Here is a 16,852-nt window from a genome sequence, read left to right as displayed (position 1 = left end):
TCTTTGTTCTTTCAAAGGCTGTACTAATCACCTTTTAGCTCCAAATTATCAGTACTCCTAAGATAGGAGCGAATATATTATTTTCCTGGAGGGAAAAAGTTGTAGGAGAGCTCCAGAGAAAGCACATATAATTGTTTTAGTTTTTGGAAACTAACATTGTCTGATGTTAACTAAATAGAAAGTTTCACTCAGTATTTTTCTGTACCTTCTAGAATGAATCATTCACAAATTTATTTGGATAATTAGGATTTAATTTTATTGCTAATTTGTCTGTTTTATCCGAACGTGACAATATTCGATGGGTTAGACTGCTGTAGGTTTTAAGCAATGAAGCTTCGAGATCAATAAAGTGGTATCAAAAGTTTAGAGACTTTTAATGATTTGATGATTAAAATTACAATTTTCACATAGGCTTATTTTTCTAAAATACTCAAGAGTGATTTCAATTGCGCATTGTAGGAAAGTTGTACTTCAAGAAAATGTGTGAAAAGAGCAAACTGTAAAGCACTGCGCCTGGAAGTCATAACTTTTTTCCTCTTTGAGTAAAATGATATATTAAAATGTTATAAATCATTAAATCCTCGTCATGTTGTCTAAGTTTCTTCAAAAATGCCATGTATAAATAATCATTAAAGCAAATAATTACTAGTGAGTAACATTTGTGAGTAAAATATGTGTATAATTTTGCAGGAATTTATGAATAGCCACATAACTTTCGCAGGATATTCTGATATTTTTGGCCAAATTGTAAGCTTCAAACCCAGTCTTATGGTACTTATATTTTCCTTCGTGAAACACAGCAGCTTATCTTCTAAGATGCATTAAAAACTGTAAGTACTTAAAATCATAGCACAAACACAGGTCATGCTGCATTAATAGGAATCATGCGCCCTTTTCTCAATACTCCACAGCGGAATCGGTCGACCATTGTATACATATTCGAAATTAAGATTAACAAGAGCTTATTGTTTATAAATGAATAAGAAATGTTCTCTACTTTTTTGTTGTTGTTGTTGTTTTAAACGAAATAGGTTTTCAATAAATGAACAATCAACAGTGGAAAATGCTCTCCACCGAAACCTTGATTGTATTCATATTTTCTGGTGATGGCAATTGAAACTAAGTAATGACATTCTAGGGAGTTAAATGGTCATTAATCATATCCGTTTATCTAGTTGTTTTATGACTTATATAATACAGCATGACACACAAGCCTAATAAATGTCCAGAACAACTTCCGCCACTAATAGCTTTAGATAAAAGTACTCGGTGATTTATTAGAACAATATATTAAGATATTCCACTACTTTTAATATTCTTTAGTATTGCTGATGAAAGAACTGATAGTACGTCCGTCAGGTATGTCTGCCCCCAACATATACATGTATGGTCCTTTACATAGAGAAACACGAGGTTAGAATCTTACAGAATAAGTCATTAAAGTTGCTTTTTGTTGATGCTTTTATTTTGAATACCAAATAACTTCTTTCATATTTATGCGAGGTTTAGCCCCCTCGGTAGAACTCTAATTTTCGCACCTGGCGAGCCGGGTTCGAATCTGTGCGGAACCATAAACTACCCTCCCTCGCACTTTAAGATGTGGCTGCGTCATAAGAGTTACAGTCAATTCATTAGCTTGGATACATGGTATGATGCTGTTGACCGACTGCAATCCTTCTAGGTAGTAATCCAAACTTAGGGATGGCGGCAGATAGCCTACGTAAGTTTGACTTTAGTACAAATACAGTTTAAATTTTATGATTTGAATAAATATACTACTTTTTCAATCAACAATATTTGCCTGGATATAAAAGAAACATTGAAAATTTTACGCTTCGCTTCCAATTTCAAGTTTATTCAACTTCCTGTCAAATGAACTAAACAATTAATCACCAAATTATTGCAACTAATTTATTCCTGGTATGTAAATTAAAGAATTAACTACGTTAGTTAGACAAAAGTAATTTCGAAAGTATTTAAGATTATGTGTAAACGCATTATAATTAACTTTCATGTGTTAGAGTTATTAAGTTCATGGTCTGAGCCATTATGTTATTTATAACTTTATTTCTTAATATAGGTGATACATGTAAAACTATCACAATATGATTGGAAAAGCTAATGGAAATAACTATTTCAAACCAATTACTTTAATGACTTTATTAAACGATTTTGTAAAGAGAGAGAGAGAGGAAAGTTTAATCCTTAAACTAACCACTATATCACCTTCATGTTGATGGTGAATTAGTGAAAGTTGTTAGTATTATATAGACAAAAGTGGGTGAGTAAACCTATAGTTTTGTTATTATTACATATGCGCAAGTTTCAATGATAATTTTAATTCAATTATATGTTTAAATTTAAAGTTAAAATTTTAAAAGTAGGTTTTAGAATAAGCTTCCGATTTATATTTATTAGAATGTACAATCGGTAATTTAATCGAATACAAAGTTATATATATATTCCTACCGGATTATTATAAATAAAACCAATATTTAAAAGGATTAGTCTTAAAATAGTTATTCTAAGAAAACTAGATTTCACCGGAGAAATATTGAGGATCATATGAATTAATCAGGATAATTTAAATTATATATATTACAGATCGTTTCAAAAACTGCCACAAAAAATGTTCAATATGTTATTCGTCAATATAACAAGCTTATCCATAAATGAAGCTACTACAAGTATCATCTGCTTTGGAAGGTTCACGGATTCGTACAGTATCCTGCACACTAACAGATACTTTATTCAAATTACTAGTATCGAGTTGTGGAAGTGAGAAAGTGAATACAATGATAGTTTGAAGAAAATAGATTTTGGTAAGCAGCATAAGAATCGTGTAGTTGGGTATACCAAGTCCAAACTTTAATTAATAAAACTTATGATCCTCAGTGTGAATCTGATGAGAATTAGTATACCTACAGTAAGCAGGTTTTTATATACTATTAATTTAAATGTGGTATTTTCTTCATAAACATCCTGAATAATCAAAGTTGATATAAAACGTTTCACTCCTATTAAACTCTCCACAGAAATAGGTAAGTTAATTATAGATAGTGTAGGAAACAGTTTTAACATTATAAATCATACTCTTTCAGCACTGATTGAAATTTGTAGTAACAAGTTTAAAACAAGAGGGAACCCCTCACTAGCCGCGGCTGTAATTAGATCTCAAATCGGTCAAGAGATGGAGCTATGAGCTAAAAGTTTATATTTGAAACAAAACTCAGAGCCATTCTATGCCGCGGTTAATTATCAAAACTAAGACGACCTTCCTTGTGGCATTCAACTGATCCTGTGCATAAGTCTAACGTATCTGGGACGATTTTCAATAAAACGTCTTAAGAAAGAAGTTGTTCTACAGATAACTTAGGAAAGATTTAGTTTGTAAATAATCTTCCGAAGTTCTTTCCTAACTTTAAAATAGATAAATATGTGTCTTAAGATAGAAATGATCATGACCGTCGCATAAAAATTTTATAGAACGTTTATTTTTATTTTAACCTTGACTACATCGATATATTAAGATTGTTTTGTTTTTTCTGTAACGGAAAAAAGATAAACAAAAATAGACAAAACTGAAAATTATTTGGCTTAAAAACGTATGCTATGGGGTTTTAGATTATTACTTTTTGTTAATTAACTGAAAGAAATCTTGTGAAAATAAAAGAAGGTTACGTTACATTTATATGACTGACATGGAAGAGGGTGGTTAATAAAATATTAGGATATTTTGAATAAATTCTATGTAACACAACTGATCATAATTTGAAATATCTATATCCAGTACATTGTGCCATTAAGATACGTTTAAGTCATGCTCAGCCAAAACACTTCTAAAGTAGTTTTGTGAAACAGCGAAAGAAATATCTCATAAGGTTTTTGTGAAACTGAGCCATGTTTTGCAGTGTCGTGACAATAAGGTTGCGTGGATATAGTAACACAACACTATACTACATAAAAAAGGTTGGGTATAGTAACACAACACTATACTACATAAAAAAGATTGGGTATAGTAACACAACACTATACTAAATAAAAAAGGTTGGGTATAGTAACACAACACTATACTACATAAAAAAAGGTTGGGTATAGTAACACAACACTATACAACATAAAAAAGGTTGGGTATAGTACCACAACACTATACAACATAAAAAAGGGTGAGTATAGTAACACAGCACTATACAATATAAAAAAGTTGGGTATAGTAACATAACACTATACAACGTAAAAAGGTTGGGTATAGTAATACACTATACAACATAAAAAAGATTGGGTATAGTAACACAACACTATACAACATAAAAAGGTTGGGTATAGTAACACAACAATATACAACATAAAAAAGGTTGGGTATAGTAACACAACACTATACAACATAAAAAAATTAAAAATTATAAACCGCTTTACTTGCAATTATAATTAATTATCACTTTTAAAATTGAGTTAGGAATAAAACGGACTTGCAGGATCTGTTCATATAATCAATTTCTATGTGTTTCTCGTTATTTATGTTGCATTAAGTAATTAAAGTATAAGCATTATTGACTGTTTTTATACTGATTTGAATACACGCTTTGATTATTCATTTATAAGTAATTTACGAAAACATTTAATTACTGCGATTAGAAAATAAAGAAAAGGCTGTTTAGTTATTTGCTTAATGTTTAATGATTTTGTCAAGATGCAAACTTTACGGTAATGAGGGTCAATGCAGAATAAAATCCTTTTGAAAGTGTACACGCTCTTGAAGCTTACAATTTATGTGTTATTTAACCGAGGCCACAAATTAACGAAAACCTTCCATCTTTGGATAAGTTATAAGTCGTGCTTCAAGCAAGTATGTTTCATTCGTTAGGAATAAAAAGCGTCCTTGTACTTAAATACCTCGTTGACTCACGATCTGAGGGTCGCGGGTTCGAATTCCATCATAGATCATAATTACTCTTTCAGCCATGGGAGTGTTATAATGTTACGGTCAATCCCACTATTTGATTAGAGCAGCTCGAGAGTTGGCGGTGGGTTGTGTTGACTAGCTGTTTTCTCTCTAATTTGTCACTTATAAATTAGAGACGGACAGCGGTCGTGTAACTTTACATGAAATCCAAAAACAACCAAACTTAAATACCAATCAGTACTATGTGTCTCAATATTTTTATATATAACAGTTTTTATACATCTCTTGCTAAAACACAATCATCACTGTAATTATTCGAGTTTACACTTACACTTACTGACTTTTCTATTTATCTACATAAAGTTTGGTGATATATTTAGTCATTTAGTTGATATACGCAGTCGTTCACTTAGCTTATATTTTCTTAGCTCTTCATCGAGTATCCACAGGCAACACATCTTATAATATTCTAACAGAACTGGCTACACATGTAAGCCTCAGGACGAAAAACTGTCACATTTACATATCATTTGAGGAAAATTAGAATATAACAGATAAGTATAACAAATTACGTTTTTGTTAATTTACCGCAATAATAATAATAATAACGTCTTGTAACATCGAACAATTACTATACTAAATCTAAATGTTACAACATTTTTACAGGACCATACAGCAACTAGATAGTAAGGCTCGGTAAGAAGCTTAATGTGACTAAGGGCTTAAATGAGCCAACGGACAGTATTTCTGTTCGCTGGATCATAGTAATACTACACTTAGACGTCCTTCACCACTCTAGCAAGCTGGTTTCTACACCTACATCAAAGGAATTAAACCTTGGCCAAGATCTGAGCTCCAGTAGCCATGCTGAGAGCTGGCATCTCTCATGGTATAAGATATTTTACTAGAAAACTACTTTGAGCCAGGGACCAGAGCCAAAAGCTGGGGGCCAATTTTGAGATTATATTAAAAGCGACTGCTATTGTGTGTTTGGCCCAAGCTGTAGTAGAGAGAGCCAGGCAAACACAAGCACTACCCACCATGCTCACTTTCTGCTTGTATCCTAGATGATGTGCATCGCTGGGCTAAATCCGTAGAGGTCCGACTACTGAATGGGTAAACTCCGGCAGACCAGACTGGATCAGACGGCACAACTTTCCTTGCGTCGATCGATAGCAACTAGGCGTAATGTAGAAAAGGAAGATACAATTGCAGGACGATAACAGCGCAACGTTGTGATCACAACAGGAATTTGGGATAGAGCTACTCATGGGAAGGTTTGTTGATGTACTCGGGAGCATGTCAGTCAGGATATCATTTACCAATCACATCTGTCTATTTTTGGCGCTTATGACGAATAAGCGATGACGTCATGGAGGGCGGGTTTTACAGCTGTTGCAATCATACACCTGAGCACGTGCGTAAGTTTTTAAGTGCATTATTGGCTTTTCACAAACCTGAAACATTGCGTGTACGCCCCATCTAAGCAGTCAGATTTCCTGGGATTTTTATGTTTTATTTTTACGTTTACTATTTCAGTGAACAAGTAATAGTAATAATATGGACAGCGTAAAAAAAAATATCCAGAAACTTGTTTCTCACAGAATGTGTCCTGGTGTTTTATGTTCACTGTAAACTGTTAATATTAGGTAGTGTTGGTGATCTGAAACGCTTGGATATACTGTTTTAATGTAACTAAAACAAACCTCAGTACAAATTTTATTTCAATAAGCTAGTCCAATTCTATATAGAATAATTATGTTGACACATCCATAGGGCTTTGCGTGGCCTGTTGGTTAGCATGTCGAACTGTGGATGAAAAGTGAAGAGCTCGAGACCGACGCTGCTGAATACGCTCCGCATGTTCAATCGTGGAGGAGATATAAAAGTAACAACCAATTTCGTTAATCAGTTTAAAGAATTGAACAAAGCTGTTATGGTGGAGCTGTTGCTAGCTAGCTGATTTCCTACTGGTCAGTAATTCAAAATTAGGGATGACTGCACCTTAACCCTATTAGTCTCTGATCTGGCCGTTTAGACAGAGTGCAACAGATAAATCTTTGAAAAGCGTGTATGTGTATATTTGATAGAACAATAATGGATAAATTACTTATGTGGAAATACTACAGGATCGCGACATTAGATTTAGTACTTTTTTAAGGAATACTTTATGCTTGCTAACTTTAGTCTGGTTTGTTTTACATGCTGCACTTGACTATTCTATTCGTCAATTTTCATCTCTAAGACTAAACAAGCAGATATTATTTCTAATTTCTTTTTTTTTAAACACGGGGTGTTGAAATAGTAAAATACGCTCAGTGGAAAAAAATTAAGAAAGTTAAGACGAAACGAGAAAAAAAAAGAAAGAAAAAACATTCAATTTAAGTTCTAAAATATTTCTTTCCTTCTCTTCAAAACAAGTCGTTGAATACCCAAATATATATTTTAAGAATTTCTGTTTATATGGATCACAGTAATACCATACTTAGACGTCCTTCACCACGCTAGGTTTCAAGCAACTAAATTATACCTTTCAAACTATCAACGAAACTCAAGTTTTGTTTTGCCTTAAAACAAAAAGACAAAATATCATAACCCATCAGGTTATGAAATAATTGCTCTGAAACGATCTACTGATACGTCATACCAGTAGTGTGGAAGTATGTTCTATATGTACGATAAACATTTTGTTTTGTGTTTAACGATTATTATGTTTTCAAGTTGATTGGGTAAGTTGAATGCATCTAAAAAAGAACAATAGTCCATCAGTTAACTTAAGTTACAATAATGGACAGCATATTTTCTATTAAATAAATGTGTTTTTATCGCTGTCATGATTTAAATGTACATGTAAATTCAAAATCACGACAACTGAACATTCTTGCATCATTCATGAAGATCTAATCTCTGAGCCCCAAATACATCACGGGGTAATGCTTTATAAAATAAAAGCAACTGTAAATAGCAACTGAAGCAATTATAATTAATTATCACTTTTAAAATTGAGTTGGGAATAAAACGGACGTATTATATTTGATAATGATTATCAATATTTATTTGATTTGATTATCTTAATGATTATAGTAATCTCCACATTATAAATCTCATACGACTATTACTTGGAAAAAAGATTAGAAATTATAAACAGGTTTTGATATGTATCTGAAGTGTATCCAGTGATAATTTTCTACTACATACAGTAGATTATATGAGACAATATTGTATATTATTTTGGTTTGGATATATTTTTATATAGACATAAGAAAAGTTCATAATGCTGTAAATGATTAAATATTATGGCTAGGATATTAGCAATTTATGAATATAGATTTAAATCATAATTAGAACAGTATAAACGATTGTTGAAATGCTACATGTATAAAGAACTTTGTTTATTTTGTACATACAATGCTTTTACCTTTACTACCGTGCAGTTATTTTAAGAAAATACCTATAAATAAGACAGTAAACCAACAAAAACTGAATATCCTTTCCAGATAGAGCTCGGGTTTTTAAGTTATTAAATATAATTATGAATAAACGAAACGACTGTGAACTCTAGAGAATCCTTTCGAGTGGTTTTATTTGCTCAACGTTTTGTCTTTACGCCTTTATCAGAGCATACTTAGTCTTATAATAGAACGGTCTTTATTTCAGTGACAGAGATTTATGTTCTTGATGAAGGTGTAAAGCCGAAATGTTGGGCAAATAAAACAATTTTGAAAGATTCTCTGGAGTTCACAGTGGTTTCATTTATTCACTTTTATGTGTACTGTATTCCAGCCAATATTACATAATTTACTATACACATTTTTTAGTATTATTATTATTTTATTAAAAACTGTTTGTTTTTCTTTCTCTAAATGTTTTTTTTTTGGGGGGGGGGACGTAATGTTGTTGTTTTTAAGACGAAATTTGATTTTTTATTTATTATTGCAATGAACAAGTATTAACAAGACTACTTCGAGTATTTCTAGATTGTTTATGGCATGGATCGCTAGTGTTTAACACAAAGCAAAGCTATAATCTACTTAGCAGAATTAATTTATACTCTAAATAGAAGTAGTAGTAGTAAATGAATAAAGAAAGGCTTAGATGTTTTGAAAAGGCGTACCAAAAGAAAATTTTAATCTTATAAGGACTAAGCTTCTCTGAATATTTATATAAGTATTACTAGAATGTAAAATAACAGACATTATCGATTAGCCAACATTGCAGTATGTGAAAAATTCGGTCGGACAGTTCATAAGGATTTGTTTTGTTTGTTTATTGGATTTCGTGAAAATCTACACTAGGCCTATATGCACTAGAGATCCCTAAGTTTGAAGTGATAGACCAGATGGAAAGTAGCTAGTCAACTGAATCCACCGCCATTTCTTGGGCTATTGTTGTCAGACTGAGTGGTGGGACTTGATTGTCACCCTTATAACGCATCCACGAACCCGAAGTAATTTCTGAATATTTTGTTGTTGTTTTTTTGTGTGTGTGTGGTAACGAGACGCCAACACCATAACCTCAGCTCCATAGTTCGGAAAGCTAACGATTGGGCCACGCTCGGTCCCATAAGGATAAGAAGTATAAACACAATATTATTACCTCAGTTTGTTGGTCTTTTGAAGAAATGCCGCAATAATATAATATATAATATTTCAAAGTCAAGTTTTAACCCAAGTTAACATTTTTGCATAATGGAAAATATAAATGTTATGTAACTGTTTTGTTTTCTTCTTCTTATAGTTATCCGAGAATATAATATCTGTACTTTGAAATGGCCGACCACGGAGGACTGAATCATTACTTTTCGTTTTGACCATTTATATTGTGGGATAAAATTTTCCTAGATGCTATCTAGTATACATAGAAAAAATCTATTCTCTCAGTATAGAAGTTCTGTAGATGAAATTCAAAGAAACGATAAATAAGTTTCGTCTATTTTAATAGAACGACGTGTACTATCTGGATGGAGCACCTTTCGCTGTGATGATAACCTAAACTCGGGGTGGCGTAATTTCGACAATATGTGGAAGAGTTTTATTCGATTGTAGTCCAGTTGTCGAGATGTGCGGTTTGCAATTGGTTTTACACATGCCAGCTGAGAAGTATGACAGCGATGTGCAACATTCGACAGATGTTTAAACGGATTAAGAACTGATGATTATGCTGGTCTAAAAGTTGATTGAAGGATGTGACATAGGAACGAGGAATGGTCGATGAAAAGGCTGTGTTAAAGAAGTGGTTTAGTGTAAAGTGCTTTAATCAAGAAGTAGAAAGTGCAAGGGAATAAACCATTTTAACGCCGAATGATAAATGTTTACAAATGTTTGTGATGTTATTTACTTAATAAGCTACACTTGTACCAAAATCATATGTCCATCTATTTAGATTTTTTGTTCTTGGACGAAGGAGCCAATCTTCTCCTAGGCAGAATGACTGGAACAAACTCGTGAGACAAAAAGCTTTCTAAAAATGATAGGAATCCTATATATACAGCACATGAATGTGGTATAAAACTAGACAACTTCACACAATGCATAAACTACAAAATTGCCTTGTCTTGTCCTCACCTGCGCCGTAAATCACAGGAAAAGATTCAAGAAAACTTTGTATTCCTATAAGAATGTTTGGTCCAAAAAAGGTCCAACAAACCCATAAGACCGCAAAGATAGTCTAAAGTTGATGGGAATTAGCTAGATGCTACATCCCTAAGGTGCTGAAATGAAGTGTATTTCTAAACACTTCCAAAGTTTAAAAATATTTAAAATTTCAACTTGTATGAATCACAGATATAAAATGATAATTTTTGAATTAGGAATCTCACAACGCTTCCCCTCTTTATCATCAGCTTGTCTTGAGTGACCTTAAATTTTTTTGTTTTTTTTTAAGTCCTAAAGCCACTACGACCGTTGAGGCAGTACCTTGGATGCTGATACATCATCGGAGATTCTCAGTCAGATTTACCTAATAGCGCCCATCTCCTGTCCAGGTAGCCATCCTTAATTTAGCAATGAAAGAGTAGAGGGAAGGTAGCTAGTTAGCATCACTCATTGTCAACTCTTGAGCTACTCTTTTATCAACGAATAGTAGGATTGACTGCCACATTATACAGCACCACAGCTGAAAGGGTTATCATGGTCAACTACGTGTATTCGAACCCACACCTTCAGATTGCGAGTCGAGCGCTTTAATCACCAGGTTATGTCAGACCCAGAGATAAAATTAACAACCCAGTTATTATTACTATCCCTTTCATGCAAGTCTACTAGAGCCAATTGATCCAGAATCATAAGTTACATGAAATGGAGAAAGAGTAAAATACAACCCATATTTTAGTACAATATATAAAAATAAATAAACAGGAAAATATCTACACATATTGTAAGTTAATTAGGCATCAGACTAGATAAATATGTACAAAAATATCAAACGAATTACAGCTAGAAAATTAATAACAGCAACAGTTAAATACAAAAGAGATCACACATCTGTTAATGTCGTAAGTCTACACTAGTTACACTCATTTAAATCAAATTCAAGTTTCCAGTGAATTCATAATCAAATTCAGGTGTATATCATACAGTGAATAAAGGCAAAATAAGACTGAAATAGGATAATACAAGGTAAACTGATTCAATTATATTGTGACAGGTGGGAAAATATAGTAGCTCTAGCGAACTGAATATACACAGGGCAAATCAAATCAAATAACTTAACTAAGCTTTAATCCAAAATGAATAACAAAAAACTCCTACATACTAATAGATCAGATAACAATAACAAATAAATACATACATACAATTGAAATAGTGGGAGAAAAGACGGTACAGATACTTTTATATATAAAAGGGTATTAAATAAGCGAGAAGCAGAGAACATAAAGAATATAATCAACTGAACAAACAGAAACCAGAATCGTTTAATAACAACTGAAATACAGCAAAACAAATGCATGAGTGTTAAAATTAAGTATAACAAAACTAATAAGATCAGGCTTTAACTAAATTGAGCATAGTTACATAACTAAATAAGGAAAATAAATCAAAACTGGCAAATGAATAATAACCTTGAGCTTCTAATAAAAGAACAGAATGAGGACAATTGAAACAATAATTAAGTATATACAAGACGATTAAACACTAAATTAATATAGCAATAAAATGACATTGAATGCATATGAAACAATTGAGACACTAGATGCATATAAAATAATTATAACATTAAATTATTAAAAAGCAATTAAGACATTAAATTAATATAACATAAGTAACTGAAAAGAGAAACTGTGTATTATTTAAAAAAGGTGTCACTTTATCATAATATGGAAGAGAAGGTCTTCCAAGACTGCAATTAATTTGTATCCTTTCCAGGAAATCTGTAGGACTTTGGATCATAACTTCTGAAGACTGAACTTGGAGTCAGCCAGTTCTTCTTTTAATCTCTCCAGTTATTGAGTCATTATGACCTGCTCTCCATCATCTTGCCTACTCTAATGTCCCCCAGATTGTGACAACATTGTCTAAGTTGCATCCAGGTGGTCTTGTGGTAGGTAGTCGCCCTGCCGAGATGCAGTGTTGTCTTTTCTGGTTTGTAAAAGACTGTCAAAGTCATATTTAGTTGGCAACTTGCTCATGTGTTTTACACGAATACATGTGACATGGGGTAAATGTAGCTCATTGTTGAGTAGAGTAAGTTGACGGGTGAGAAGTGAGACCCACTCTAGCCAGAACTGAGTGAGTAGCCTGTAGCTTGAGGATAATACAGACATACCTAGTTTCCGTAGCTTAACTGACATTCTGTTACTATCTATTACTGTTTTTTCTTATTGTTCATCAGTCTTTCCGGTTGGTGAAATTCGAACTAGCATATATCTGCCATAGTTATTCACAATCATTCCCCATATTCATCTATGTTCTGGGGATTATATATTTTTATCAATAGACTACACATAATGTATTTTATGAATTTACGGTGGACTGAGTCAGATATTCACCAAGCTATGTCAGATACTGGGAGTTATGAAAACTCATACTACACAATATCATCTCAGTGGTTCTCCATATATGGTGATCTACATACCTTCAAAGTTTGCTAGCCTTAAGCAGACCAACTAGGATAACCATCATCGTGTGTAGCTGATGATGACTTCTCTGGCTACCAGATAGGTTGAAGTGTAGGATTCATTGATCCATTAGTCGTCACAAGTGTCTGATCTATATTGTTAGTAAAGGCTTAATCATTGGCCACTTGCTAAAATAATTAATAACTACTAGTACAAATCAATTGTTACTGAATGTTTCTGCCATAGCTTCAGATATGTCGTGAGTAAAACCGTTGAAAGGGTAAATTAATAGTTTCTAGCCTCTGCTTGCCTTGAGATGGTTTGGACTTATCTTGGATACACATGCAGTGTTTTGCAAACACATCTCCGTTCCATATCATAAGCATGGTCAGTAAAATCTGAGCATAGATTGGTAGTGGTATAAAACCTTGTCTTGTGTCACAATTGTGACGGATTCACTATTACATATTTATTTTAATATCGATGTTTGTTTGAATTTAATTTATATTTAAAATTATACATAGCTTATACTGTTGAATCTGAATTGCAAATTCCTGCCTATTCTATAAAGTTGTAGAAGATTCTCGAGTGTAAGAACCAACAATATATGTGTGTACGTAAACGCCAGTGTAGCGTTTGTATTGTTGCGTAACTGAAATTTCGAGAAACTCTCCACACGCCTAAATATAACCAACGCGACGCACCTAAAAACAGTTTCTATTATTAGTCTGTTATAGTTCGTGTGCTTATTAATCGGAAAACTTACGATATTTGACCAGGAACATTTATAAATTTCGAACATTACAAACCATTTAACTTCAGTGAATTCACATCGGACATTAGTACTTTTACGAAAACATTACCTAACGTCATCGGTGTAAAAAAAAATCGGCGAGTGATCAGTAAAGACCACAGAACTAGCTAGCTTCCTATTAAGTGAATTATACTTACATAAACTCGAGATTAACTCGCTCATCGTGAACCCTCGATAAGACATCAAGGAAGTTCCAGACTAGAAATAATACTTTATAATGCTTGTCAGTTTGTAAAACATTTGTATATAAACCATTTTTGTAATAACTATTTGTAATAACTGTTGTTGTAAATTGTATTATTGTTTATATATCAAAACATATTTGTGTTAAAAAAGAAAACTGTGTGCATAAGTTGTCATAAGTTGGATGCATATCAGCATTTATTTATTACTATATATAAATTACAATCTAACTTAGTAATTGTAATACGTAACACAAATTGTGCAGATCTTTCAGGATTTTCTTTCATTTGGAATGTGGCATAATGAACTAAAATCCTTATCTGTATGAGTCGTGCTGACAATCTAGCTCGTCATTCAACACGTTCAGCTGGCCGTATAACTGCCAAAGAATGTAGATATCATGGTGCTTATAATAGACCATTTACTACATGGCTAGCAGCAACCAAGTGGTGTCCAAGTTATCCTTCAGCTGTTCATTTCTTACTTCTGTGAATGTCCTCTTTAGACGCCACACTTCAGCGTGTCTGCCGCTTCTTGTGGCATTGTAATCTTTGATTATGACCAGTGGCAGAACAAACATGTATTTTTTAATGGCTGAACAAGATTTACATATAGTAATCTGATACTCTTTTTAGAATTACTAGGTTCGTTGGTGACCAAGATAGTTTATACATTGGTTGTTTAATGAGAAGTGTATTTTCCATGACCAATTACTAGAAGTGGACGATGAGCACTATTTACTAATCGATTATCACACTCTCCCCCTCCATCATCAGAGTACAAACAAACAAAAAACGGGTCTGCACTACCTTCGTAAATTTTTGAAACACCGTATTATTGTACCATGGTATTATTATTATTATCATTTTGCAGAAAGCATAGTTTTTATGTAAATGAATATCTTGCCACAAGTTTTTAAAGATAATCTGGACATTTTCCTGTTTTGTAAGATAGTAACCAAAATTTCAGTATTTTTACATGAAAGAAAAAACTTCCACTGTATTAACATAGTGTTTTGGACTAATCAGTGTTGACCACATAGTTCTAAAGTAACCAAAATAATTAAAACAAATTTAAAATAATGTTAATTTATATATATTCTATAAATAATTAGCTCAATCAGGCTATAATTCAGAGATTTGAAAACATATATTTTAATCTCTAATAATATTATTAATATGAAAAAACAAATATATCTTTTTTATATAATCCACGTCTGCTTATGCAACATTAAAGAGTACGGTTATTATTTTCTGGAATAAACATGGATAGAAGTCTGGATCCCGTGGAGCCCTCCGTAAATCCGTGCCTACCTATACAACATCAAGGAATACAGTTATACAATTATAAATTGAAAATATAATATAGTGTAAGAAGACAAAAATGAACAGTTCACTTAACACTTAAATACCCAGAGAATTGGCGGTGGAAACTTTCAGTCAGTTACCTTCCATCTAGTCAGCAGTTCAAAGTTATTGATGAGAGATAACCTTAGTAATTTTACAATACCAAACACATGACTGGCAAGTTTAGGAGCAATGGAAATCGAATCCGAGACCGTCAAATCATGTGGCATCCCTCCCCCCAATTATGTATTTTTTTTTAATAACAAACAAACATAATGGCAATATTTGATATTATGACGATAAATGATTATTCGTACTTTTATGACATTATTCGATGTAATCGTTACTCATAAATAATCGATTATATCGTCCAGCTCTACCCATTACTACCAAAGGATTTAGTAACAACTCCTTCAGATACCTTAGTTGATTACAACGAAAATCACTCTGATAATTGGTAGAAAGCTATGTGAGATGTGTGGGAGTTTGACGAAATCATGTAAAAATGGTTCAGTTGTAACAGTTTAAGTAGTGCAGCTCCAATTTGTTATATCTCCTGATCACACCTTTCCTATCAGATATTCTGGTGACAAGTATATAAACGTTCTGTAGTTGCAGATCAACAAAGGCACTTTGCTATCTGTTGGTGTTACGGCAGTTTACAAAAAATTATAATAACATTTACTTAGGAACCAATGTGCCACTGGCATTTGGTTTATAGTCACTTGATATCGTGTGGCCACAAACACTATCAATTTCTTCTCTCTCTCTCTCTCTCTTTTTGCAGTCTAGTACAGGTGACCACCTTAAATTTCATAACTTCTAAGACCGTTTTTATCAGGATCTCAGATCCTGAATTCTAACATGATATCAAGTGGGTTCACTAATTAGACCTTTAATAAATTTATTAATAAGGGTAGCTCTTCCATTTGTCACAGACATTCTCATGTATATGTTCACTTGTGGATGTCCCAGTTTGTCTGTATAAACACCTAGTTCTTGACTACACCACGATTCTGGGCTTTAGACTTAGCATGGTAGATTTCTTACCCACCAATCAAGTTAAACAAATGCCAAAGTATCTCCACCTGTGTATCCCAGTTATAGTGATGCTTTACACTATCAAGTACCAACCCATCAAAACTGAGAAGAAGCTGCTGTATTGTCTAACGGTCAGTCTCTTGTTGAAATCAGAAACCTACCTAAAAAATTTGGGGAACTTATTACAGCTCTTCTGTGATATTCTGTGGAAGGTTATTTAATTCTCTGCTCCATACAAGTGGGAGTAAATACAAAGGTCAGAACTCATGCCACCCCTTTCCAGCTGAAGAACTGACTAATCTGGTTTAATACATACCCCAGAGCCAAACTCAGATGGTACAATTAACTGTACAACCATTAAGTGACACGCGATGGGAAAGTATAGTTGATGCTGCGCACGCACATTAATGTTAACTGAGGACTATCTTTGATGCTGTGGTCTTTATTACAGAAGTCAACACCCTCACGGGAGTTAGTGGAATAAAGTTGTGGCTAGTATTGTGACACAG

General features: G+C 33.0%; 1 protein-coding gene and 1 long non-coding RNA gene across 4 annotated transcripts in view; one reads left to right on the top strand and one right to left on the bottom strand.

The window, feature by feature from the left end:
• LOC106474824 (nuclear factor 1 X-type-like) overlaps nucleotides 1-6,068 on the bottom strand; it is a 108,909-nt gene extending 102,841 nt beyond the window's left edge. For all 3 annotated transcript variants that reach the window (XM_013935517.2, XM_022380031.1, XM_013935541.2), the window contains exon 1: nucleotides 5,944-6,068. The gene's annotated coding sequence lies outside the window, so the exon portion shown is untranslated. The remainder of the gene's footprint in view (nucleotides 1-5,943) is intronic.
• LOC111083483 lies at nucleotides 5,215-10,204 on the top strand. Its single transcript, XR_002609058.1, has 2 exons — nucleotides 5,215-6,324; nucleotides 9,641-10,204. It is a non-coding gene; the product is annotated as an uncharacterized LOC111083483 (long non-coding RNA).
• The last annotated feature ends 6,648 nt before the right edge of the window (nucleotides 10,205-16,852 follow it).

The sequence above is a fragment of the Limulus polyphemus genome, unplaced genomic scaffold, assembly GCF_000517525.1.
Source record: "Limulus polyphemus unplaced genomic scaffold, Limulus_polyphemus-2.1.2 Scaffold142, whole genome shotgun sequence".
Taxonomy (NCBI): Eukaryota; Metazoa; Arthropoda; class Merostomata; order Xiphosura; family Limulidae; genus Limulus; species Limulus polyphemus.
This window is presented reverse-complemented; position numbering and strand designations above follow the sequence as displayed.